This window comes from Carcharodon carcharias, chromosome 8, assembly GCF_017639515.1.
Source record: "Carcharodon carcharias isolate sCarCar2 chromosome 8, sCarCar2.pri, whole genome shotgun sequence".
NCBI classification, from domain to species: domain Eukaryota; kingdom Metazoa; phylum Chordata; class Chondrichthyes; order Lamniformes; family Lamnidae; genus Carcharodon; species Carcharodon carcharias.
In genome coordinates this window covers 45941106-45965592 of record NC_054474.1, presented here as the reverse complement: position 1 = coordinate 45965592, position 24487 = coordinate 45941106, and the positions used below count along the sequence as shown (strand labels likewise).

At 51.6% G+C, this 24487-nt stretch overlaps 1 protein-coding gene across 2 annotated transcripts in view; it reads left to right on the top strand.

The window, feature by feature from the left end:
• The window catches only part of LOC121281211 (polypeptide N-acetylgalactosaminyltransferase 10-like), a 167847-nt gene that overhangs the window by 6979 nt on the left and 136381 nt on the right, over positions 1-24487 (top strand). The window lies entirely within an intron of this gene.

Below are 24487 nucleotides of genomic sequence, written 5' to 3'. Positions count from 1 at the left end.
AACCCATCTTTATCCCTTTGCAGATTCTTGGTGCCCTCCTCACAACATGCTTTCCTACCTATCTTTGTCACGTCAGCAAATTTGGCTTCAATACATTTGGTCCCTTCATCCAAGCCATAAATATAGATTTTGAATAGTTGATGCCCCAGCACTAATCTATGTGGTACCCCAATAGTTACAGTTTGCCAACCTAAAAGTAGCATAAAGGTGGCAGATTTGTCTGAGTGCCGCGAGGCCGAGTGTTTAATTTTGAGAATTTGGGAAGTGAGGCAATCTCAAGGGTTGATCTCTTTCTAAAATGTAGTTAAGCATTTAACTTAACTGTAACAGTAACTTGTTTCGTTCAGTCTTAGTCGGTGAAAAGCAAGTTCCCCTGCTGAGAGATAGCTGCAGAATTAATTAGGGGATTAGTTAGACTGGTCTCCTAACCAGCAGCAGCTGTTCAGGTCACTGGAATCTTAGCAGGAAGTTTAGCAGAAGCATTAAATAAGTAGAATGAAAGTGGCAGCTTTGTCTGAGTGTACTCTCCTCTGTATTTGCTACAGAGAAAGGCAATTGGCTGAGAAATTACAAGATTTGCGAGCCTGAGTGCAGAGAGGCCAAGTGCATAATTCTGGGAATTTGGTAAGTGAGGGAATTTGATACAGTGAGGGAGGAGGTGTTGTCTGGTCTTTTTTTTAAAAAAAAGGAGTGGTCCTTTAGGGGGAGCTGAAGGCAGTGAAAAGTGGGAGCTGAAGCCCAGAAGCATTAATTAGGTGATCAGGTAGGTGATTGATTTAAGTTTTTTTTTCATCTCTCTCACTTGGGACAGCAGTTTAAACTGGTACTGGGAGGATATAAGTAATGTGTTAAATTTATAGTAAAACTAGTTAAACTCCATAACAAAATAATGGAAAATCATTGAGTAATAATTGTAAATTGTTTAAATGATTATTTCTGAAACCTCATTAATTAAATAAAACAGAATAAAGATGGCAGAGCAGATGATGAGTTTCAGATGTGGCATGTGGTTGCTGGTATGATTCAATGCAACCATGTCCGCATCAGTCACTGTATCAGGGAGGCAGAAAGTTACCTGGACGTTCTGTTCCAGGAGACAGTCACACCCCTTAGATGAGGTACTTGAGATTTGGTCTGTGGTCAGGGACAGGAGGGTGTGACTGCAAGTGAGGTAGGTATGATCTTATTAAATGGCAGAGCAGGCCCTTTGGGCCTAATAACCTACTCTTCCTCTTTGTAATGAAAGGAGATACATTTTGTGATTCTCTGTTTCCTGTTAGTTAACCAATCCTCTACCCATTGGCAGCCTTCTGTTTTGTGAGATGATGGTTTCTGCTGTAGTGGTGAACTCTGCCTTAAGCTTTGCCTGGTGTGGCTCAGGACTCCCACTCTGGCATGACATGCTCTGCCGCATTTCCTGCAGAGGGAGAGAATAGGCTGAGAAGTTGCAAGATTTGCTGGCCTTTGTTTTCTCTGGGCCCCCTATTCGGCCAGCTGAGCTTTGTGTTTAGGCTCGCCTCTTCCAATGCCTTTCCAAATCGTCAGCCTCCATAGTTTACAGCCATTGGCAATTGTCTGCCAATTTTTCAGTGTCTCTGATTGCCATATTCATGTCTTGCTTGCAGGTGTCATTGTAGGGGAGGAATGGATGCCCAAGAGTCAAAACCCAGTGACCAGTTCACGGCACTGGAAGCCTTTGGGGTATATGGCCGTTGTCCATCCAATGTATGTAGCTGAGCCAGCCTAGTTGGCTTAGCAATGTGTATATGCTGATGAAATTAGCACATTCCAGGACCTCAGAGCAGGAGACCAGATCCTGCCAAGAAATGCCAGGGATACATCTGAGACAGCGAAGGTGGAAACTGTTCAGCCTCTTCTGCCAAGCGTATGTTGTACCAGGTCTCACCACTGTAGAGGAGGCCTTGTAGTTCAGTCAGGTTGCTGTTGTTCCACACTCTGCTACTCAACTTGGACATAACTGCAGCTTTTGTGATAAGTGTATTGATTTCTGCATCAAGTGACATAATGCTGGTGTATGTAGAGCCTGAATATGTGGAGCCATCAGCAACCACTAATGTCATGTTGTCAGTGCTGATAGATAGTGCTTTGGCATCATCCAGGGACATGCCATATGTTTTCCTGATGTTGATGGTCAAACCAAACTCTTTACAGGCATGAAATAATCTGTGGTGTTTCTCAGTATGGAATGCTGGTGCAGCATTGGACAACTCTCTAATGAGGACTTGGAATCTTTGTCTTGGATCTCAGGCTGGCCTCCTCAAGCCGTGAGTGCAGTATCAGCAGTGGCCACTGCTCCCAATGGTGCTAGCCTCTGGCAGGCAGATCTCCGAGGTGGGTTTCCTGTTCCTGAGGGATGGAATCCTGACTCATCGCTCTGAAATGGCAGCCAGGCATATAATGACAGCAGGATAGCCGTCATTCTGCTGGGCATGCTAGCCCCAACTTTTTAGCTAGGGAGGCACTGCAATGCCCTGTAAAATCCAGCCCACTGTCATTGAGGAAATGCAGTCTAAACTTTTGTGAATCTTAGACTGGAGGATTGACTTTTAAAACCTGTGAATAACTGACAGGTCAGTCTCAGACAGGAAGCAGAAATCATTAAGTACATGAGTAACAATCTGCCTCTCGTAGTTAGCATTGAGGATTAAGTGGTTGTCAGAAACTTCAATGTTTAGAATTATTTCTTTGCTAGATTAGAAATCTTTTGGACACTATTGGCACTATTTTGAAGAAGAGCAGCGGAATAGCTACAGTGCATTAGCCAATATTTAACTCTCAATAAATATCAGAAACACATTATCTGGTCACTATCATATTGTTGTTTGTGGGAGTTTGCGGAGTGCAAACTGGCTGCCGCATTTTCTACGTTACAACAGTAACTACACTTAATTCATTGGCTGTAAAGTGCTTTGTGACATTTGCTGGTGTGAAAAATACAATATAAATCCAAGTTTTCCACTCTTTCCATTTCTTTTCCTTTCTCCTCTCATGCCTAAGCAACACAATCACCAATGCACAGCAAATAATCCAGTTAATTGTTTGCTGTCTTCACATTCACTGCTCTCACCAAACATTAATGATCTGTAGACCTTTACATCATTTCGTTTGTTCTCTAATTTCAAACCACTTGTATTCCCTCTATCTGTCTTGGGAGATGATGGACTGTGCTCAGGGTGCAGGTCACTTCTGTATTGAACATTGTCTGTTGTTGCTGTAGAGGCTGAGTTGTGAGGGGCAATCTCTTCTGCAGCTGGCACAGGCAAATACCATTGGCCCAAGGCCTGATGATTTTTGACTTCCAGTGGGCTCTCTTTTCTGCCATCTGCTCAATTATTTTCCCCCTTGCTTTTTCCACATCCTCCTTGACTGCTTGACTCCAGGTACTCCAGTCAGCAGCAAACACTTCCTACACATCAACTCTGACCCTGGTCAACTTGCAGTCTCGCTTGTCCTTTAGAGAAGGAAACCTGCCATCCTTACCTGGTCTGGCCTACATGTCCTACTCCAGACACACAGCAATATGGTTGACTCTTTCATTCCCTCTGAAATGGCCTAGCAAGCCACTCATTTGTATCAAACCAATTTAAAAACAAGTCAATAAGGAATGAAACTAGATGGACCACCCACCGTCGACCTGGGCATTAGAAACGACAAAGGCAAACTCAGTCCTGTTGACCCTGCAAAGTCCTCCTTACTAACATCTTGGGGCTTGTGCCAAAATTGGGAGACCTGTCTCACAGACTAGTCAAACAACAGCCTGACATTGTCATATTCACGGAACCATAACTTACAGAAAATGTCCCAGGCACCACCATCACCATCACTGAGTATGTCCTGTCCCCCGTCAGAACAGAGGCAGAAAAAATGGTGGCACAGTGATAGACAGTTGGGAGGGAGTTGCCCTGGGAGTCCTCAATATCAACTCTGGACTCCATGAAGTCTCATGGCACCAGGTCAAACATGGGCAAGGAAACCTCCTCCTGATTACCACGTACCACCCCCTCAGCTGATGAATCAGTACTTCCCCATGTTGACCACCACTTGGAGGAAGCACTGAGGGTGGCAAAGATGCAGAATGTACTTGGGTAGGGTCTCCATCACCAAAATCGGCTCAGTGACACCACCACCAACTGAGCTGGCTGAGTCCTAAAGGACATAGCTGCTAAAATGGGTCTTCAGGTGGTGAGGGAACCAACAAAAGGGTAAAACATACTTGAACTCATCCTCACCAACGTGCCTGCTGAAGAAGCATCTGTCCATGACAGTGGGAGTGACCACCGCTTAGTCCTCGTGGAGTCCATCATCATATTGAAGACACCCTCCATCGTGTTGTGTGGCACTATCACCATGCTAAATGGGATAGATTTCGAACAGATCTAGCAACTCAAGACTGGGCAACCAAGAGGCGGTGTGGACCACCAGCAGCAGCAGAATTGTACTTGACCACAATCTGTAATCTCATGGCTCGGCATATACCCCACTCTACCATTACAACCAAGCCAGGGGATCAAACCTGGTTCAATGAAGAGTGCAGGAGGGTGTGCCAGGAGGAGCACCAGGCATACCTAAAAATGAGGTGTCAACCTGGTGAAGCTACAACACAGAACCCCTTGCATGCCAAACAGCAGAAGCAGCAAGTGATAGACAGAGCTAAGTGACTCCGCAATCAATGGATCAGATCTAAGCTCTGCAGTGTCCAGCCATGAATGGTGGTAGACAGTTGAACAACTCACTGGGGGAGGAGGCTCCACAAATATCCTCAATGATAGGGGATCCCCAGCACATCAGTGCAAAAGATAAGGCTGAAGCATTTGCAAGAATCTTCAGCCAGAAGTGCCAAGTGGATGATCCATTTCAGTCTCCTCCAGAGGTCCCCAACATTACACATGCCAGTCTTCAGCCAATTCGATTCACTCCACATGATATCAAGAAACATATGAAGGCACTGGATACTGAAAGGTTCTGGGCTCTGACAATATTCCAGCATTAGTACTCCAGAACTTGCCGTGCCCCTAGTCAAGCTGTTCCAGAAGGGCCACAACACTGGCATCAACCCAGCATTGTGGCAAATTTCCCATGTATGCCCTGTGCACAAAAGTCAGGGCAAATCCAACCTGGCCAATTACCGCTCCATCAGTTTATTCTCAGTAATTATTAAAGTGATGGAAAGAGTCCTCAGCAGTGCTATCAAGCAGCACTTGCTTAGCAATAAACTGCTCACATGCTCAGTTTGGGTTCTGCCAGGGCCTCAGCTCCTGACCTCATTACAACCTTGGTTCAAGCATGGACAAATGAACTGAACTCCAGAGGTGAGGTGAGAGTGACTGCCCTTGACTTCAAGGTGACATTTAACCGAATGTGGCATCAGGGATCCGTAGCAAAACTGTAGTCAATGGGAATCGGGGGGAAAACTCTTCACTGGTTGGAATCATACCTAGCACAAAGGGATATGGTTGTGGCTGTTAGAGGTCAACCATCTCAGTTCCAAGACATCATTGCGGGAGTTCCTCAGAGTAGTGCCCTAGGCCCAGTCATCTTCAGCTGCTTAATCAATGACCTTCCTTCCATCATAAGGTCACAAGTAGGGATGTTTGCTGATCATTGCACAATGTTCACCATTCGCGACTCCTCAGACACTGAAGCAGTCCATGTCCAAATGCAACAAGACCTGGATGATATCCAGGCTTGGGCAGACGAGTGATAAGTAACATTCGCACCACACAAGTGCCAGGCAATGACCATCTTAGGCAAGAAGGAATCTAACCATTGGCTCTTGATATTCAGTAGCATTACTATCACTGAATCCCCCACTATCAGCATCCTGGGGGTTACCAGTGACCAGAAACTGAACAGGACTAGCCATATAAATACTGTGGCTACAAGGACAGGTCAGAGGCTAGAAATCCTATGGTAACTAACTCACCACCTGACCCCCCAAAGCCTGTCCACCATCTACAAGGCACAAGTTAGGAGTGTGATGTCGTCGGCTCCATTTGCCTGAATGAGTGCAGCTCCAACAACACTCCAGAAGCTTGACACCATCCAGGACAAAGCAGCCTGTTTGATTGGCACCCTATCCACAAACATTCATGCCCTCTATCACGGCGCACAGGTGTGTGTCATCTACAGGATGCACTACAAAAACTCACCAAGGTTCCTTAGACAGCATCTTTGAAACCCACTACCACCTAGAAGGACAAGGGCAGCAAAAAACTGGGAACACCAGCAACTGGAAGTTCCCCTCCAATCCACTCGCCATCCTGACTTGGAAATATATTGCCGTTTCTTCACTGTCGCTGGGTCAAGATCCTAGATCTCCCTGCCTAACAGCACTGTGGGTGTACCTACTCCACATAGACCATAGTGGTTCAAGAAGGCAGTTCACCACCACCTTCTCAAGGGCAACTAGGGATGGGTAAGAAATGCTGGCCCAGTGAGTGATGCCCACATCCCTTGAAAGAATTTTAAGAAAAGACATCCTTGTATTGTAGATGTGTATGACCTATTGGTCTCGTGCTGATAGCCAGCTTACCATAGAGCATGTATTTGGGGACGTGACCATCATCCATTCAGCTCACATGACCCAGCCCCTAACCTTGATAATAAAAACCAATAACAATTAAGGAGGGCATTGACCAATCTTATTTACCTTCTGGACAAGCTCACACTCCAAAATTGCTATATATTTGTATCAGGATGTAAAGAATAATATGAACCAGGAGCAGGCCCTTCAAGCTTGCTCTGCCATTCAATAAGATCATGACCGATCTGATTGTAACCTCCTGCCCATCCCCATTGTTTATCAAGAATCTATCTACTACTGCCTTGAAAACCTTCAAAGACTGCTCTGCTTCCACTGCCTTTTGAGAAAGGGAGTTCCAAAGACTCACTACCCTCTGAGAGAAAAAAATTCTTCTCAGCTCTGACTTATTTTTAAACAGCGACCCCAAGTTCTGATTTTCCCACAAGAGGAAACCCTCTCCACATCCACCCCAAGAGTCTTAAAGGTTTCAATCGCGTCACCTCTTACTATTCTAAACTCCAGTGGATACAAGCCTAGCCTGTCCAATCTTTCTTCATGAGACAAGCTGCCCATTCCTGGTATTAGTATAGTAAACCTCGGACAACTTCTAATGCATTAACATCCTTCCCTAAATAAGGTGACCAATACTGTACACAGTATTCCAGATGTGATCTCACCAGTGTCCTGTATAAGTGAAGCATAACCTCCCTACTTTTATATTCAATTCCCCTCGCAATAAATGAGAACATTCTATTAGCTTTCCTAATTACTTGCTGTAGCTGCATACTAGCCTTTTGTAATTCATGCACCCATCAAGACACCAATATCCCTTTGAATTTCAGAGCTCTGCAATTTCTACTATTCAGATAATATGCTTTTTAATTCTTCTGCCAAAATGGACAATTTCATATTTTCCCACATGATATTCCACTTTCCCAATCTTTGCCCACTCACTTAACTTATCTATGCCCCCGCCGAGTAGCCTCCTTATGTCCTCTTCACAACTTACTTTCCTACCTATTTTGTATCATCAGCAAATTTAGCAATCATACCTTTGATCCCTTCTTCCAAGTTATTGATATAAATTGTAAAAAGTTGAGGGCCCAACATTGATCCCCGTGGCACAGACTAGTTAAATCCCGCCAACCAGAAAAAGACCTATGAATGGGGACCCTCTGTTTCCTGTTAGCTAGTCAATCTTCTATGCATGCCAATATGTTGCCCACTACACCATGAGCTTTTATTTCTGCAATAACCTTTGATGTGGCACCTTATCAAATGCCTTCTGGAAATTTAAGTACAGTACATCCACTGGTTCCTCTTTATCCACAGCACATGACTCCTTCAAAGAACTCCAATAAACTTGTCAAACATGATTTCCCTTTCAGAAAACCATGTTAACTCTGCCTGATTGAGTTTATCTAAGTGCCCTGTCATAACATCTTTAATAATAGCTTCCAATATTTTCCCTATGACAGATATTAAGGTAACTGGCCTGTCGGTTCCTGCTTTCTGTCTCCCTCTCTTTTTGAATAAAGGAGTTACATTTGCTGTTTTCCAATCTGATGGCATATTCCCTGAATGCAGGGAATATTGGATAATTAAAACCAATGACAAGGGATGATCAGCAACTGCTTCAAGCACTACTTGATTTTGGAAGTGTATATTTCAAATCCCAAATTAGTTTCTGAAGCAGAGGCTTGAAGCGTGGGTTAGATTATGCCTTTTTAAATTAAACTGTAAGGAGACATAGGTCAGGCTATATACAGTCTGTTGGTGATTCTGTACAAATTGTGTTCAGCAACCTAAGAGATAAAAACAAAAAAACTACGGATGCTGGAAATCCAAAATGCCGATGCTGCCAGACCTGCTGAGTTTTTCCAGGTAATTCTGTTTTTGTTCAGCAACCTAAGTCAGTCTGAGGATGCTGAGATGTCCATTGATTTAATCCGTATTGGCAGACCTCTCATGGTTATGTCCCAAAGGTAGTCAGAGTTCCAGAGCAAAGTAATGCCAATTTGCCCGGTCCCTTTAAAATCACTGCTCCAAATTTCCAAATGCAGGGAATTGATTGGGTGTAAACAACTCCCCCACAGAGCACTGTTACGATCTCTGTCGAGACCATTAACTTTTAAAAAGAAATTTGAACATCCAGATAATTGCTGAAACAATGATGCACCAAGATTAAATGTTTGAAGACGTTTTATGTAACAAAGGATGAAGAGCGCTATTGACAAAACACTATTTTTGTAGGCAACTTATACTTTAAACCACAAAACAGAACATTCCCCAGTTACTTTTAGCACAACCAAAATCACACTTATAGGTATACTGTACACTGGTCTTTAAGTAGACATTCAGTTCTTCCAGAACTAGTCCAGGTTGTTCATGGCTGCCGAGGGTTTACTTCTGTTTTTTTCCTTTCACAGCTTGGGAACTTTTAATCTCAGAACTATCTTTCACAGTGAGTTTTGTCCCCTGGAGCTTCTTTGTCTCTGCGAGTGTGTGTGTCTCTCTGCATCTCTCTCTCTCTCTCTGTGCGTTGGTGTTTGTGTCTCTCTCTCTCCGTCTGTGTCTGTATGTCTTTCTCTCTCCCTCTGTGTCAGTCTGGCTGTCTCTTTCTCTCTCCCTCTGTGTCTGTCTGGCTGTCTCTCTCTCTCTCTCCCTCTGTGTCTGTCTGGCTGTCTCTCTCTCTCTCTCTTCCTCTGTGTCTGTCTGGCTGTCTCTCTCTCTCTCTCCCTCTGTGTCTGTCTGGCTGTCTCTCTCTCTCTCTCCCTCTGTGTCTGTCTGGCTGTCTCTCTCTCTCTCTCCCTCTATGTCTGTCTGGCTGTCTCTCTCTCTCTCCCTCTGTGTCTGTCTGGCTGTCTCTCTCTCTCTCTCCCTCTGTGTCTGTCTGGCTGTCTCTCTCTCTCTCCCTCTGTGTCTGTCTGGCTGTCTCTCTCTCTCCCTCTGTGTCTGTCTGGCTGTCTCTCTCCCTCTGTGTCTGTCTGGCGGTCTCTCTCTCTCTCTCCCTCTGTGTCTGTCTAGCTGTCTCTCTCTCTCTCTCCCTCTGTGTCTGTCTAGCTGTCTCTCTCTCTCTCTCCCTCTGTGTCTGTCTGGCTGTCTCTCTCTCTCTCTCCCTCTGTGTCTGTCTGGCTGTCTCTCTCTCTCTCTCCCTCTGTGTCTGTCTGGCTGTCTCTCTCTCTCTCTCCCTCTGTGTCTGTCTGGCTGTCTCTCTCTCTCTCTCCCTCTGTGTCTGTCTGGCTGTCTCTCTCTCTCTCTCCCTCTGTGTCTGTCTGGCTGTCTCTCTCTCTCTCTCCCTCTGTGTCTGTCTGGCTGTCTCTCTCTCTCTCTCCCTCTGTGTCTGTCTGGCTGTCTCTCTCTCTCTCTCCCTCTGTGTCTGTCTGGCTGTCTCTCTCTCTCTCTCCCTCTGTGTCTGTCTGGCTGTCTCTCTCTCTCTCTCCCTCTGTGTCTGTCTGGCTGTCTCTCTCTCTCTCTCCCTCTGTGTCTGTCTGGCTGTCTCTCTCTCTCTCTCCCTCTGTGTCTGTCTGGCTGTCTCTCTCTCTCTCTCCCTCTGTGTCTGTCTGGCTGTCTCTCTCTCTCTCTCTCCCTCTGTGTCTGTCTGGCTGTCTCTCTCTCTCTCTCTCTCTCTCTCTCCCTCTGTGTCTGTATGGCTGTCTCTCTCTCTCTCTCTCCCTCTGTGTCTGTCTGGCTGTCTCTCTCTCTCTCTCTCTCCCTCTGTGTCTGTCTGGCTGTCTCTCTCTCTCTCCCTCTATGTCTGTCTGGCTGTCTCTCTCTCTCTCTCTCTCTCTCTCTCCCTCTGTGTCTGTCTGGCTGTCTCTCTCTCTCTCTCTCTCCCTCTGTGTCTGTCTGGCTGTCTCTCTCTCTCTCCCTCCCTCTGTGTCTGTCTGGCTGTCTCTCTCTCTCTCCCTCCCTCTGTGTCTGTCTGGCTGTCTCTCTCTCTCTCTCCCTCTGTGTCTGTCTGGCTGTCTCTCTCTCTCTCTCCCTCTGTGTCTGTCTGGCTGTCTCTCTCTCTCTCTCCCTCTGTGTCTGTCTGGCTGTCTCTCTCTCTCTCTCCCTCTGTGTCTGTCTGGCTGTCTCTCTCTCTCTCTCCCTCTGTGTCTGTCTGGCTGTCTCTCTCTCTCTCTCCCTCTGTGTCTGTCTGGCTGTCTCTCTCTCTCTCTCCCTCTGTGTCTGTCTGGCTGTCTCTCTCTCTCTCTCTCTCCCTCTGTGTCTGTATGGCTGTCTCTCTCTCTCTCTCTCCCTCTGTGTCTGTCTGGCTGTCTCTCTCTCTCTCTCTCTCTCTCTCCCTCTGTGTCTGTATGGCTGTCTCTCTCTCTCTCTCTCCCTCTGTGTCTGTCTGGCTGTCTCTCTCTCTCTCTCTCCCTCTGTGTCTGTCTGGCTGTCTCTCTCTCTCTCTCTCTCCCTCTGTGTCTGTCTGGCTGTCTCTCTCTCTCTCTCTCTCCCTCTGTGTCTGTCTGGCTGTCTCTCTCTCTCTCTCTCTCTCCCTCTGTGTCTGTCTGGCTGTCTCTCTCTCTCTCCCTCTGTGTCTGTCTGGCTGTCTCTCTCTCTCTCTCTCTCCCTCTGTGTCTGTCTGGCTGTCTCTCTCTCTCTCTCTCTCCCTCTGTGTCTGTCTGGCTGTCTCTCTCTCTCTCTCTCCCTCTGTGTCTGTCTGGCTGTCTCTCTCTCTCTCTCTCCCTCTGTGTCTGTCTGGCTGTCTCTCTCTCTCTCTCTCTCTCCCTCTGTGTCTGTCTGGCTGTCTCTCTCTCTCTCTCTCTCTCCCTCTGTGTCTGTCTGGCTGTCTCTCTCTCTCTCTCTCTCTCCCTCTGTGTCTGTCTGGCTGTCTCTCTCTCTCTCTCTCTCTCCCTCTATGTCTGTCTGGCTGTCTCTCTCTCTCTCTCTCTCCCTCTATGTCTGTCTGGCTGTCTCTCTTTCTGTCTCTCTCTCTCTCTCTCTCTCTCTCTCTCTCTCCCTCCCTCTGTGTCTGTCTGGCTGGCTGTCTCTCTCTCTCTCTCTCCCTCTGTGTCTGTCTGGCTGTCTCTCTCTCTCTCTCTCTCCCTCTATGTCTGTCTGGCTGTCTCTCTCTCTCTCTCCCTCTATGTCTGTCTGGCTGTCTCTCTTTCTGTCTCTCTCTCTCTCTCTCTCTCTCTCTCCCTCCCTCTGCGTCTGTCCGGCTGTCTGTCTCTCTCTCTCTCTCTCCCTCTGCGTCTGTCCGGCTGTCTGTCTCTCTCTCTCTCTCCCTCTGCGTCTGTCCGGCTGTGTCTCTCTCTCTCTCTCCCTCTGCATCTGTCCGGCTGTCTCTCTCTCTCTCTCTCTCTCTCTCTCTCTCTCTCTCTCTCTCTCTCTCCCTCTGCGTCTGTCCGGCTGTCTCTCTCTCTCTCTCTCTCTCTCTCTCTCTCTCTCTCTCTCCCTCTGTGTCTGTCCGGCTGTCTGTCTCTCTCTCTCTCCCTCTGTGTCTGTCCGGCTGTCTCTCTCTCTCTCTCCCTCTGTATCTGTCCGGCTGTCTCTCTCTCTCTCTCTCTCTCTCTCCCCCTCTGTGTCTGTCCGGCTGTCTCTCTCTCTCCCTCTGTGTCTGTCTGGCTGTCTCTCTCTCTCTCTGTCTACCACTCTGTCTGTCTGGCTGTCTCTCTCTATCTCTCTCTCCCTCTGTGTGTCCGGCTGTCTCTCCCTCTCTCTCTCCCTCTGTGTCTGTCCGACTCTCTCTCCCTCTCTCTCTCCCTCTGTGTCTGTCTGGCTCTCTCTCACCCTCTGTGTTTGTCTGGCTCTCTCTCTCTCTCTCTCTCTCTCTCTCTCTCTCCCCGTCTGTGTCTGTCTGTCTGTCTGTCTCTCTCTCTCTCCCCCTCTGTGTCTCTGTGTCTGTCTGGCTCTCTCTCTCTTTGTCTGTCTGTCTGTCTCTCTCTCTCTCCCTCTGTGTCTCTCTTTCTTCCCCCCCCCCTCCCCCTCCCCACTGTGTCTGTCTGTCTCTCTCTCCCTCTCTCCCCCTCCCCCTCCGTGTCAGTCTGACTCTCTCTGTCTCTCTCTCCCTCTGTGTCCGTCTGGCGCTCTCTCTCTCACTCACTCTCTGTGTGTCTGTCTGCCTCTCCCTCTCCTCTCCCTCTCCTCTCTCTCTGTTTCTGTCTGTCTCTCTCTCTCTCTCCCTCTCTCTCCCTCTGTTTCTGTCTGGCTCTCTCTCTCTCTCTCTCTCTCTCCCTCTATGTCTGTCTGGCGCTCTCTGTCTCTCTCTTTCTCCCTCCCCCTCCCTCTGTGTCTGTCTAGCTGTCTGTCTCTCTCGCTCTCTCCCTCTGTGTCTGTCTGGCTCTGTCGCTCTCTCTCTCTCTCTCTCCCTTTGTGTCTGTCTGGCTCTCTCTCGCTCTCTCTCTCTCCCTCTGTGTCTGTCTGGCCCTCTCTCTCTCTCCCTCTGTGTCTGGCCGGCTCGTTCTCTCTCTCTGTGCATCTCTCTCTGTGTTTGTCTCTCTCTCTCTCTCTCTCTCTCGCTTTCTCGCTCTCTCACTCTCTCACTCTCTCTCTTGCTCTCTCTCTCTCCCTCCCTCTGTCTGTGTCTGTCTGTCTGTCTCTCTCTCTCTCCCTCTGTGTGTCTGTCTGCCTCTTCCTCTCTCTCCCTCTGTTTCTGTCTGTCTGTCTCTCTCCCTCTCTCCCTCTCTTTCTGTCTGGCTCTCTCTCTGTCTCTGTGTGTCTCTCTCTCTCTCTCTCCCTTTATGTCTGTCTGGTGCTGTCTCTCTCTCGCTTTCTCCCTCCCCCTCCCTCTGTGTCTGTCTGGCTCTCTGTCTCTCTCGCTCTCTCCCACTGTATCTGTCTGGCTCTGTCGCTCTCTCTCTCTCTCTCTCTCTCTCTCTCCCTCTGTGTCTGTCTGGCTCTCCCTCCCTCTGTGTCTGTCTGGCCCTCCCTCCCTCTGTGTCTGTCTGGCCCTCCCTCCCTCTGTGTCTGTCTGGCCCTCCCTCCCTCTGTGTCTGTCTGGCCCTCCCTCCCTCTGTGTCTGTCTGGCCCTCCCTCCCTCTGTGTCTGTCTGGCCCTCCCTCCCTCTGTGTCTGTCTGGCCCTCCCTCCCTCTGTGTCTGTCTGGCCCTCCCTCCCTCTGTGTCTGTCTGGCCCTCCCTCCCTCTGTGTCTGTCTGGCCCTCCCTCCCTCTGTGTCTGTCTGGCCCTCCCTCCCTCTGTGTCTGTCTGGCCCTCCCTCCCTCTGTGTCTGTCTGGCCCTCCCTCCCTCTGTGTCTGGCTGGCTCTCGCTCTGTCTATGTGCATCTCTCTCTGTGTCTCTCTCTCTCTCTCTCCCTCCCTCTCTCTCTTTCTCTCTCTCCCTCTGTGTCTGTCTGGCTCTCTCTCTCTCCCTCTGTGCCTGTCTGGCTCTCTCTCTCTCTCTCCCTCCCTCTGTGTCTGTCTGGCCCTCCCTCCCTCTGTGTCTGTCTGGCCCTCCCTCCCTCTGTGTCTGTCTGGCCCTCCCTCCCTCTGTGTCTGTCTGGCCCTCCCTCCCTCTGTGTCTGTCTGGCCCTCCCTCCCTCTGTGTCTGTCTGGCCCTCCCTCCCTCTGTGTCTGTCTGGCCCTCCCTCCCTCTGTGTCTGTCTGGCCCTCCCTCCCTCTGTGTCTGTCTGGCCCTCCCTCCCTCTGTGTCTGTCTGGCCCTCTCTCCCTCTGTGTCTGGCTGGCTCTCGCTCTGTCTATGTGCATCTCTCTCTGTGTGTGTCTCTCTCTCTCTCTCCCTCCCTCTCTCTCTCTCTCTCTCCCTCTGTGTCTGTCTGGCTCTCTCTCTCTCCCTCTGTGTCTGTCTGGCTCTCTCTCTCTCTCTCCCTCTGTGTCTGTCTGGCTCTCTCTCTCTCTCTCTCTCTCCCTCTATGTCTGTCTGGCTGTCTCTCTCTCTCTCCCTCTATGTCTGTCTGGCTGTCTCTCTCTCTCTCTCCCTCTATGTCTGTCTGGCTGTCTCTCTCTCTCTCTCCCTCTATGTTTGTCTGGCTGTCTCTCTCGCTCTCTCTCCCTCTATGTCTGTCTGGCTGTCTCTCTCGCTCTCTCTCCCTCTGTGTCTGTCTGGCTGTCTCTCTCTCTCTCTCTCTCCCTCTATGTCTGTCTGGCTGTCTCTCTCTCTCTCTCTCTCCCTCTATGTCTGTCTGGCTGTCTCTCTCTCTCTCTCTCCCTCTATGTCTGTCTGGCTGTCTCTCTCTCTCTCTCTCCCTCTATGTCTGTCTGGCTGTCTCTCTCTCTCTCTCTCCCTCTATGTCTGTCTGGCTGTCTCTCTCTCTCTCTCTCCCTCTATGTCTGTCTGTCTGTCTCTCTCTCTCTCCCTCCCTCTATGTCTGTCTGGCTGTCTCTCTCTCTCTCTCTCCCTCTATGTCTGTCTGGCTGTCTCTCTCTCTCTCTCTCCCTCTATGTCTGTCTGGCTGTCTCTCTCTCTCTCTCTCCCTCTATGTCTGTCTGGCTGTCTCTCTCTCTCTCTCTCCCTCTATGTCTGTCTGGCTGTCTCTCTCTCTCTCTCTCTCTCCCTCTATGTCTGTCTGGCTGTCTCTCTCTCTCTCTCTCTCTCCCTCTATGTCTGTCTGGCTGTCTCTCTCTCTCTCTCTCTCTCCCTCTATGTCTGTCTGGCTGTCTCTCTCTCTCTCCCTCTATGTCTGGCTGTCTCTCTCTCTCTCCCTCTATGTCTGTCTGGCTGTCTCTCTCTCTCTCTCTCTCCCTCTATGTCTGTCTGGCTGTCTCTCTCTCTCTCTCTCTCCCTCTATGTCTGTCTGGCTGTCTCTCTCTCTCTCTCTCTCCCTCTATGTCTGTCTGGCTGTCTCTCTCTCTCTCTCTCTCCCTCTATGTCTGTCTGGCTGTCTCTCTCTCTCTCTCTCTCTCTCCCTCTATGTCTGTCTGGCTGTCTCTCTCTCTCTCTCTCTCTCCCTCTATGTCTGTCTGGCTGTCTCTCTCTCTCTCTCTCTCTCCCTCTATGTCTGTCTGGCTGTCTCTCTCTCTCTCTCTCTCTCTCTCTCTCCCTCTATGTCTGTCTGGCTGTCTCTCTCTCCCTCTCTCTCCCTCTATGTCTGTCTGTCTGTCTCTCTCTCTCTCTCTCTCTCCCTCTATGTCTGTCTGGCTGTCTCTCTCTCTCTCTCTCTCCCTCTATGTCTGTCTGGCTGTCTCTCTTTCTGTCTCTCTCTCTCTCCCTCTATGTCTGTCTGGCTGTCTCTCTCTCTCTCTCTCTCTCCCTCTATGTCTGTCTGGCTGTCTCTCTCTCTCTCTCTCTCTCCCTCTATGTCTGTCTGGCTGTCTCTCTCTCTCTCTCTCTCTCCCTCTATGTCAGTCTGGCTGTCTCTCTCTCTCTCTCCCTCTGTGTCTGTCTGGCGGTCTCTCTCTCTCCCTCTATGTCTGTCTGGCTGTCTCTCTCTCTCTCCCTCCCTCTATGTCTGTCTGGCTGTCTCTCTCTCTCTCTCTCCCTCTATGTCTGTCTGGCTGTCTCTCTCTCTCTCTCTCCCTCTATGTCTGTCTGGCTGTCTCTCTCTCTCTCTCTCCCTCTGTGTCTGTCTGGCTGTCTCTCTCTCTCTCTCTCCCTCTATGTCTGTCTGGCTGTCTCTCTCTCTCTCTCTCCCTCTATGTCTGTCTGGCTGTCTCTCTCTCTCTCTCTCTCTCCCTCTATGTCTGTCTGGCTGTCTCTCTCTCTCTCTCTCTCTCCCTCTATGTCTGTCTGGCTGTCTCTCTCTCTCTCCCTCTATGTCTGGCTGTCTCTCTCTCTCTCCCTCTATGTCTGTCTGGCTGTCTCTCTCTCTCTCTCTCTCCCTCTATGTCTGTCTGGCTGTCTCTCTCTCTCTCTCTCTCCCTCTATGTCTGTCTGGCTGTCTCTCTCTCTCTCTCTCTCCCTCTATGTCTGTCTGGCTGTCTCTCTCTCTCTCTCTCTCCCTCTATGTCTGTCTGGCTGTCTCTCTCTCTCTCTCTCTCTCCCTCTATGTCTGTCTGGCTGTCTCTCTCTCTCTCTCTCTCTCCCTCTATGTCTGTCTGGCTGTCTCTCTCTCTCTCTCTCTCTCTCTCTCCCTCTATGTCTGTCTGGCTGTCTCTCTCTCCCTCTCTCTCCCTCTATGTCTGTCTGGCTGTCTCTCTCTCTCTCTCTCTCTCCCTCTATGTCTGTCTGGCTGTCTCTCTCTCTCTCTCTCTCCCTCTATGTCTGTCTGGCTGTCTCTCTTTCTGTCTCTCTCTCTCTCCCTCTATGTCTGTCTGGCTGTCTCTCTCTCTCTCTCTCTCTCCCTCTATGTCTGTCTGGCTGTCTCTCTCTCTCTCTCTCTCTCCCTCTATGTCTGTCTGGCTGTCTCTCTCTCTCTCTCTCTCTCTCCCTCTATGTCTGTCTGGCTGTCTCTCTCTCTCTCTCTCTCTCTCCCTCTATGTCAGTCTGGCTGTCTCTCTCTCTCTCTCCCTCTGTGTCTGTCTGGCGGTCTCTCTCTCTCCCTCTGTGTCTGTCTGGCTGTCTCTCTCCCTCTGTGTCTGTCTGGTGGTCTCTCTCTCTCTCCCTCTGTGTCTGTCTGGCTGTCTCTCTCTCTCTCTCTCTCCCTCTATGTCTGTCTGGCTGTCTCTCTCTCTCTCTCTCCCTCTGTGTCTGTCTGGCTGTCTCTCTCTCTCTCTCTCCCTCTGTCTGTCTGGCTGTCTCTCTCTCTCTCTCTCTCTCCCTCTGTGTCTGTCTGGCTGTCTCTCTCTCTCTCTCTCTCTCTCCCTCTGTGTCTGTCTGGCTGTCTCTCTCTCTCTCTCTCTCTCTCCCTCTGTGTCTGTCTGGCTGTCTCTCTCTCTCTCTCTCTCTCTCCCTCTGTGTCTGTCTGGCTCTCACTCTCTCTCTCTCTCTCCCTCTATGTCTGTCTGGCTGTCTCTCTCTCTCTCTCTCTCCCTCTATGTCTGTCTGGCTGTCTCTCTCTCTCTCTGTCTACCACTCTGTCTGTCTGGCTGTCTCTCTCTATCTCTCTCTCCCTCTGTGTGTCCGGCTGTCTCTCCCTCTCTCTCTCCCTCTGTGTCTGTCCGACTCTCTCTCCCTCTCTCTCTCCCTCTGTGTCTGTCTGGCTCTCTCTCACCCTCTGTGTTTGTCTGGCTCTCTCTCTCTCTCTCTCTCTCTCTCCCCCTCTGTGTCTCTGTGTCTGTCTGGCTCTCTCTCTCTTTGTCTGTCTGTCTGTCTCTCTCTCTCTCCCTCTGTGTCTCTCTTTCTTCCCCCCCCCTCCCCCTCCCCACTGTGTCTGTCTGTCTCTCTCTCCCTCTCTCCCCCTCCCCCTCCGTGTCAGTCTGACTCTCTCTGTCTCTCTCTCCCTCTGTGTCCGTCTGGCGCTCTCTCTCTCACTCACTCTCTGTGTGTCTGTCTGCCTCTCCCTCTCCTCTCCCTCTCCTCTCTCTCTGTTTCTGTCTGTCTCTCTCTCTCTCTCCCTCTCTCTCCCTCTGTTTCTGTCTGGCTCTCTCTCTCTCTCTCTCTCTCCCTCTATGTCTGTCTGGCGCTCTCTGTCTCTCTCTTTCTCCCTCCCCCTCCCTCTGTGTCTGTCTAGCTGTCTGTCTCTCTCGCTCTCTCCCTCTGTGTCTGTCTGGCTCTGTCGCTCTCTCTCTCTCTCTCTCCCTTTGTGTCTGTCTGGCTCTCTCTCGCTCTCTCTCTCTCTCCCTCTGTGTCTTTCTGGCCCTCTCTCTCTCTCCCTCTGTGTCTGGCCGGCTCGTTCTCTCTCTCTGTGCATCTCTCTCTGTGTTTGTCTCTCTCTCTCTCTCTCTCTCTCGCTTTCTCGCTCTCTCACTCTCTCACTCTCTCTCTTGCTCTCTCTCTCTCCCTCCCTCTGTCTGTGTCTGTCTGTCTGTCTCTCTCTCTCTCCCTCTGTGTGTCTGTCTGCCTCTTCCTCTCTCTCCCTCTGTTTCTGTCTGTCTGTCTCTCTCCCTCTCTCCCTCTCTTTCTGTCTGGCTCTCTCTCTGTCTCTGTGTGTCTCTCTCTCTCTCTCTCCCTTTATGTCTGTCTGGTGCTGTCTCTCTCTCGCTTTCTCCCTCCCCCTCCCTCTGTGTCTGTCTGGCTCTCTGTCTCTCTCGCTCTCTCCCACTGTATCTGTCTGGCTCTGTCGCTCTCTCTCTCTCTCTCTCTCTCTCTCTCCCTCTGTGTCTGTCTGGCTCTCCCTCCCTCTGTGTCTGTCTGGCCCTCCCTCCCTCTGTGTCTGTCTGGCCCTCCCTCCCTCTGTGTCTGTCTGGCCCTCCCTCCCTCTGTGTCTGTCTGGCCCTCCCTCCCTCTGTGTCTGTCTGGCTCTCTGTCTCTCTCGCTCTCTCCCACTGTATCTGTCTGGCTCTGTCGCTCTCTCTCTCTCTCTCTCTCTCCCTCCCTCTGTGTCTGTCTGGCTCTCCCTCCCTCTGTGTCTGTCTGGCCCTCCCTCCCTCTGTGTCTGTCTGGCCCTCCCTCCCTCTGTGTCTGTCTGGCCCTCCCTCCCTCTGTGTCTGTCTGGCCCTCCCTCCCTCTGTGTCTGTCTGGCCCTCCCTCCCTCTGTGTCTGTCTGGCCCTCCCTCCCTCTGTGTCTGTCTGGCCCTCCCTCCCTCTGTGTCTGTCTGGCCCTCCCTCCCTCTGTGTCTGTCTGGCCCTCCCTCCCTCTGTGTCTGTCTGGCCCTCCCTCCCTCTGTGTCTGTCTGGCCCTCCCTCCCTCTGTGTCTGTCTGGCCCTCCCTCCCTCTGTGTCTGTCTGGCCCTCCCTCCCTCTGTGTCTGTCTGGCCCTCCCTCCCTCTGTGTCTGTCTGGCCCTCCCTCCCTCTGTGTCTGTCTGGCCCTCCCTCCCTCTGTGTCTGTCTGGCCCTCCCTCCCTCTGTGTCTGGCTGGCTCTCGCTCTGTCTATGTGCATCTCTCTCTGTGTCTCTCTCTCTCTCTCTCCCTCCCTCTCTCTCTTTCTCTCTCTCCCTCTGTGTCTGTCTGGCTCTCTCTCTCTCCCTCTGTGCCTGTCTGTCTCTCTCTCTCTCTCTCCCTCCCTCTGTGTCTGTCTGGCCCTCCCTCCCTCTGTGTCTGTCTGGCCCTCCCTCCCTCTGTGTCTGTCTGGCCCTCCCTCCCTCTGTGTCTGTCTGGCCCTCCCTCCCTCTGTGTCTGTCTGGCCCTCCCTCCCTCTGTGTCTGTCTGGCCCTCCCTCCCTCTGTGTCTGTCTGGCCCTCTCTCCCTCTGTGTCTGGCTGGCTCTCGCTCTGTCTATGTGCATCTCTCTCTGTGTGTGTCTCTCTCTCTCTCTCCCTCCCTCTCTCTCTCTCTCTCCCTCTGTGTCTGTCTGGCTCTCTCTCTCTCCCTCTGTGTCTGTCTGGCTCTCTCTCTCTCTCTCCCTCTGTGTCTGTCTGGCTCTCTCTCTCTCTCTCTCTCCCTCTATGTCTGTCTGGCTGTCTCTCTCTCTCTCCCTCTATGTCTGTCTGGCTGTCTCTCTCTCTCTCTCCCTCTATGTCTGTCTGGCTGTCTCTCTCTCTCTCTCCCTCTATGTTTGTCTGGCTGTCTCTCTCGCTCTCTCTCCCTCTATGTCTGTCTGGCTGTCTCTCTCGCTCTCTCTCCCTCTGTGTCTGTCTGGCTGTCTCTCTCTCTCTCTCTCTCCCTCTATGTCTGTCTGGCTGTCTCTCTCTCTCTCTCTCTCCCTCTCTGTCTGTCTGGCTGTCTCTCTCTCTCTCTCTCCCTCTCTGTCTGTCTGGCTGTCTCTCTCTCTCTCTCTCCCTCTATGTCTGTCTGGCTGTCTCTCTCTCTCTCTCTCCCTCTATGTCTGTCTGGCTGTCTCTCTCTCTCTCTCTCCCTCTATGTCTGTCTGGCTGTCTCTCTCTCTCTCCCTCCCTCTATGTCTGTCTGGCTGTCTCTCTCTCTCTCTCTCCCTCTATGTCTGTCTGGCTGTCTCTCTCTCTCTCTCTCCCTCTATGTCTGTCTGGCTGTCTCTCTCTCTCTCTCTCCCTCTATGTCTGTCTGGCTGTCTCTCTCTCTCTCTCTCCCTCTATGTCTGTCTGGCTGTCTCTCTCTCTCTCTCTCCCTCTATGTCTGTCTGGCTGTCTCTCTCTCTCTCTCTCTCTCCCTCTATGTCTGTCTGGCTGTCTCTCTCTCTCTCCCTCTATGTCTGGCTGTCTCTCTCTCTCTCCCTCTATGTCTGTCTGGCTGTCTCTCTCTCTCTCTCTCTCCCTCTATGTCTGTCTGGCTGTCTCTCTCTCTCTCTCTCTCCCTCTATGTCTGTCTGGCTGTCTCTCTCTCTCTCTCTCTCCCTCTATGTCTGTCTGGCTGTCTCTCTCTCTCTCTCTCTCCCTCTATGTCTGTCTGGCTGTCTCTCTCTCTCTCTCTCTCTCTCTCTCTCCCTCTATGTCTGTCTGGCTGTCTCTCTCTCTCTCTCTCTCTCTCCCTCTATGTCTGTCTGGCTGTCTCTCTCTCTCTCTCTCTCTCCCTCTATGTCTGTCTGGCTGTCTCTCTCTCTCTCTCTCTCCCTCTATGTCTGTCTGGCTGTCTCTCTTTCTGTCTCTCTCTCTCTCCCTCTATGTCTGTCTGGCTGTCTCTCTCTCTCTCTCTCTCTCCCTCTATGTCTGTCTGGCTGTCTCTCTCTCTCTCTCTCTCTCCCTCTATGTCTGTCTGGCTGTCTCTCTCTCTCTCTCTCTCTCCCTCTATGTCAGTCTGGCTGTCTCTCTCTCTCTCTCCCTCTGTGTCTGTCTGTCTGGCTGTCTCTCTCCCTCTGTGTCTGTCTGGCTGTCTCTCTCCCTCTGTGTCTGTCTGGTGGTCTCTCTCTCTCTCCCTCTGTGTCTGTCTGGCTGTCTCTCTCTCTCTCTCTCTCCCTCTATGTCTGTCTGGCTGTCTCTCTCTCTCTCTCTCCCTCTGTGTCTGTCTGGCTGTCTCTCTCTCTCTCTCTCCCTCTGTCTGTCTGGCTGTCTCTCTCTCTCTCTCTCTCTCCCTCTGTGTCTGTCTGGCTGTCTCTCTCTCTCTCTCTCTCTCTCCCTCTGTGTCTGTCTGGCTGTCTCTCTCTCTCTCTCTCTCTCTCCCTCTGTGTCTGTCTGGCTCTCTCTCTCTCTCTCTCTCTCCCTCTATGTCTGTCTGGCTGTCTCTCTCTCTCTCTGTCTACCACTCTGTCTGTCTGGCTGTCTCTCTCTATCTCTCTCTCCCTCTGTGTGTCCGGCTGTCTCTCCCTCTCTCTCTCCCTCTGTGTCTGTCCGACTCTCTCTCCCTCTCTCTCTCCCTCTGTGTCTGTCTGGCTCTCTCTCACCCTCTGTGTTTGTCTGGCTCTCTCTCTCTCTCTCTCTCTCTCTCTCTCTCTCCCCGTCTGTGTCTGTCTGTCTGTCTGTCTCTCTCTCTCTCCCCCTCTGTGTCTCTGTGTCTGTCTGGCTCTCTCTCTCTTTGTCTGTCTGTCTGTCTCTCTCTCTCTCCCTCTGTGTCTCTCTTTCTTCCCCCCCCCCTCCCCCTCCCCACTGTGTCTGTCTGTCTCTCTCTCCCTCTCTCCCCCTCCCCCTCCGTGTCAGTCTGACTCTCTCTGTCTCTCTCTCCCTCTGTGTCCGTCTGGCGCTCTCTCTCTCACTCACTCTCTGTGTGTCTGTCTGCCTCTCCCTCTCCTCTCCCTCTCCTCTCTCTCTGTTTCTGTCTGTCTCTCTCTCTCTCTCCCTCTCTCTCCCTCTGTTTCTGTCTGGCTCTCTCTCTCTCTCTCTCTCTCTCCCTCTATGTCTGTCTGGCGCTCTCTGTCTCTCTCTTTCTCCCTCCCCCTCCCTCTGTGTCTGTCTAGCTGTCTGTCTCTCTCGCTCTCTCCCTCTGTGTCTGTCTGGCTCTGTCGCTCTCTCTCTCTCTCTCTCCCTTTGTGTCTGTCTGGCTCTCTCTCGCTCTCTCTCTCTCCCTCTGTGTCTTTCTGGCCCTCTCTCTCTCTCCCTCTGTGTCTGGCCGGCTCGTTCTCTCTCTCTGTGCATCTCTCTCTGTGTTTGTCTCTCTCTCTCTCTCTCTCTCTCGCTTTCTCGCTCTCTCACTCTCTCACTCTCTCTCTTGCTCTCTCTCTCTCCCTCCCTCTGTCTGTGTCTGTCTGTCTGTCTCTCTCTCTCTCCCTCTGTGTGTCTGTCTGCCTCTTCCTCTCTCTCCCTCTGTTTCTGTCTGTCTGTCTCTCTCCCTCTCTCCCTCTCTTTCTGTCTGGCTCTCTCTCTGTCTCTGTGTGTCTCTCTCTCTCTCTCTCCCTTTATGTCTGTCTGGTGCTGTCTCTCTCTCGCTTTCTCCCTCCCCCTCCCTCTGTGTCTGTCTGGCTCTCTGTCTCTCTCGCTCTCTCCCACTGTATCTGTCTGGCTCTGTCGCTCTCTCTCTCTCTCTCTCTCTCTCTCTCTCCCTCTGTGTCTGTCTGGCTCTCCCTCCCTCTGTGTCTGTCTGGCCCTCCCTCCCTCTGTGTCTGTCTGGCCCTCCCTCCCTCTGTGTCTGTCTGGCCCTCCCTCCCTCTGTGTCTGTCTGGCCCTCCCTCCCTCTGTGTCTGTCTGGCCCTCCCTCCCTCTGTGTCTGTCTGGCCCTCCCTCCCTCTGTGTCTGTCTGGCCCTCCCTCCCTCTGTGTCTGTCTGGCCCTCCCTCCCTCTGTGTCTGTCTGGCCCTCCCTCCCTCTGTGTCTGTCTGGCCCTCCCTCCCTCTGTGTCTGTCTGGCCCTCCCTCCCTCTGTGTCTGTCTGGCCCTCCCTCCCTCTGTGTCTGTCTGGCCCTCCCTCCCTCTGTGTCTGTCTGGCCCTCCCTCCCTCTGTGTCTGTCTGGCCCTCCCTCCCTCTGTGTCTGTCTGGCCCTCCCTCCCTCTGTGTCTGTCTGGCCCTCCCTCCCTCTGTGTCTGTCTGGCCCTCCCTCCCTCTGTGTCTGGCTGGCCCTCCCTCCCTCTGTGTCTGGCTGGCTCTCGCTCTGTCTATGTGCATCTCTCTCTGTGTCTCTCTCTCTCTCTCTCCCTCCCTCTCTCTCTTTCTCTCTCTCCCTCTGTGTCTGTCTGGCTCTCTCTCTCTCCCTCTGTGCCTGTCTGGCTCTCTCTCTCTCTCTCCCTCCCTCTGTGTCTGTCTGGCCCTCCCTCCCTCTGTGTCTGTCTGGCCCTCCCTCCCTCTGTGTCTGTCTGGCCCTCCCTCCCTCTGTGTCTGTCTGGCCCTCCCTCCCTCTGTGTCTGTCTGGCCCTCCCTCCCTCTGTGTCTGTCTGGCCCTCCCTCCCTCTGTGTCTGTCTGGCCCTCCCTCCCTCTGTGTCTGTCTGGCCCTCTCTCCCTCTGTGTCTGGCTGGCTCTCGCTCTGTCTATGTGCATCTCTCTCTGTGTGTGTCTCTCTCTCTCTCTCCCTCCCTCTCTCTCTCTCTCTCCCTCTGTGTCTGTCTGGCTCTCTCTCTCTCCCTCTGTGTCTGTCTGGCTCGCTCTCTCTCTCTCCCTCTGTGTCTGTCTGGCTCTCTCTCTCTCTCTCTCTCTCTCCCTCTATGTCTGTCTGGCTGTCTCTCTCTCTCTCCCTCTATGTCTGTCTGGCTGTCTCTCTCTCTCTCTCCCTCTATGTCTGTCTGGCTGTCTCTCTCTCTCTCTCCCTCTATGTTTGTCTGGCTGTCTCTTTCGCTCTCTCTCCCTCTATGTCTGTCTGGCTGTCTCTCTCGCTCTCTCTCCCTCTGTGTCTGTCTGGCTGTCTCTCTCTCTCTCTCTCCCTCTATGTCTGTCTGGCTGTCTCTCTCTCTCTCTCTCTCCCTCTATGTCTGTCTGGCTGTCTCTCTCTCTCTCTCTCCCTCTATGTCTGTCTGGCTGTCTCTCTCTCTCTCTCTCCCTCTATGTCTGTCTGGCTGTCTCTCTCTCTCTCTCTCCCTCTATGTCTGTCTGGCTGTCTCTCTCTCTCTCTCTCCCTCTATGTCTGTCTGGCTGTCTCTCTCTCTCTCCCTCCCTCTATGTCTGTCTGGCTGTCTCTCTCTCTCTCTCTCCCTCTATGTCTGTCTGGCTGTCTCTCTCTCTCTCTCTCCCTCTATGTCTGTCTGGCTGTCTCTCTCTCTCTCTCTCCCTCTATGTCTGTCTGGCTGTCTCTCTCTCTCTCTCTCCCTCTATGTCTGTCTGGCTGTCTCTCTCTCTCTCTCTCTCTCCCTCTGTGTCTGTCTGGCTGT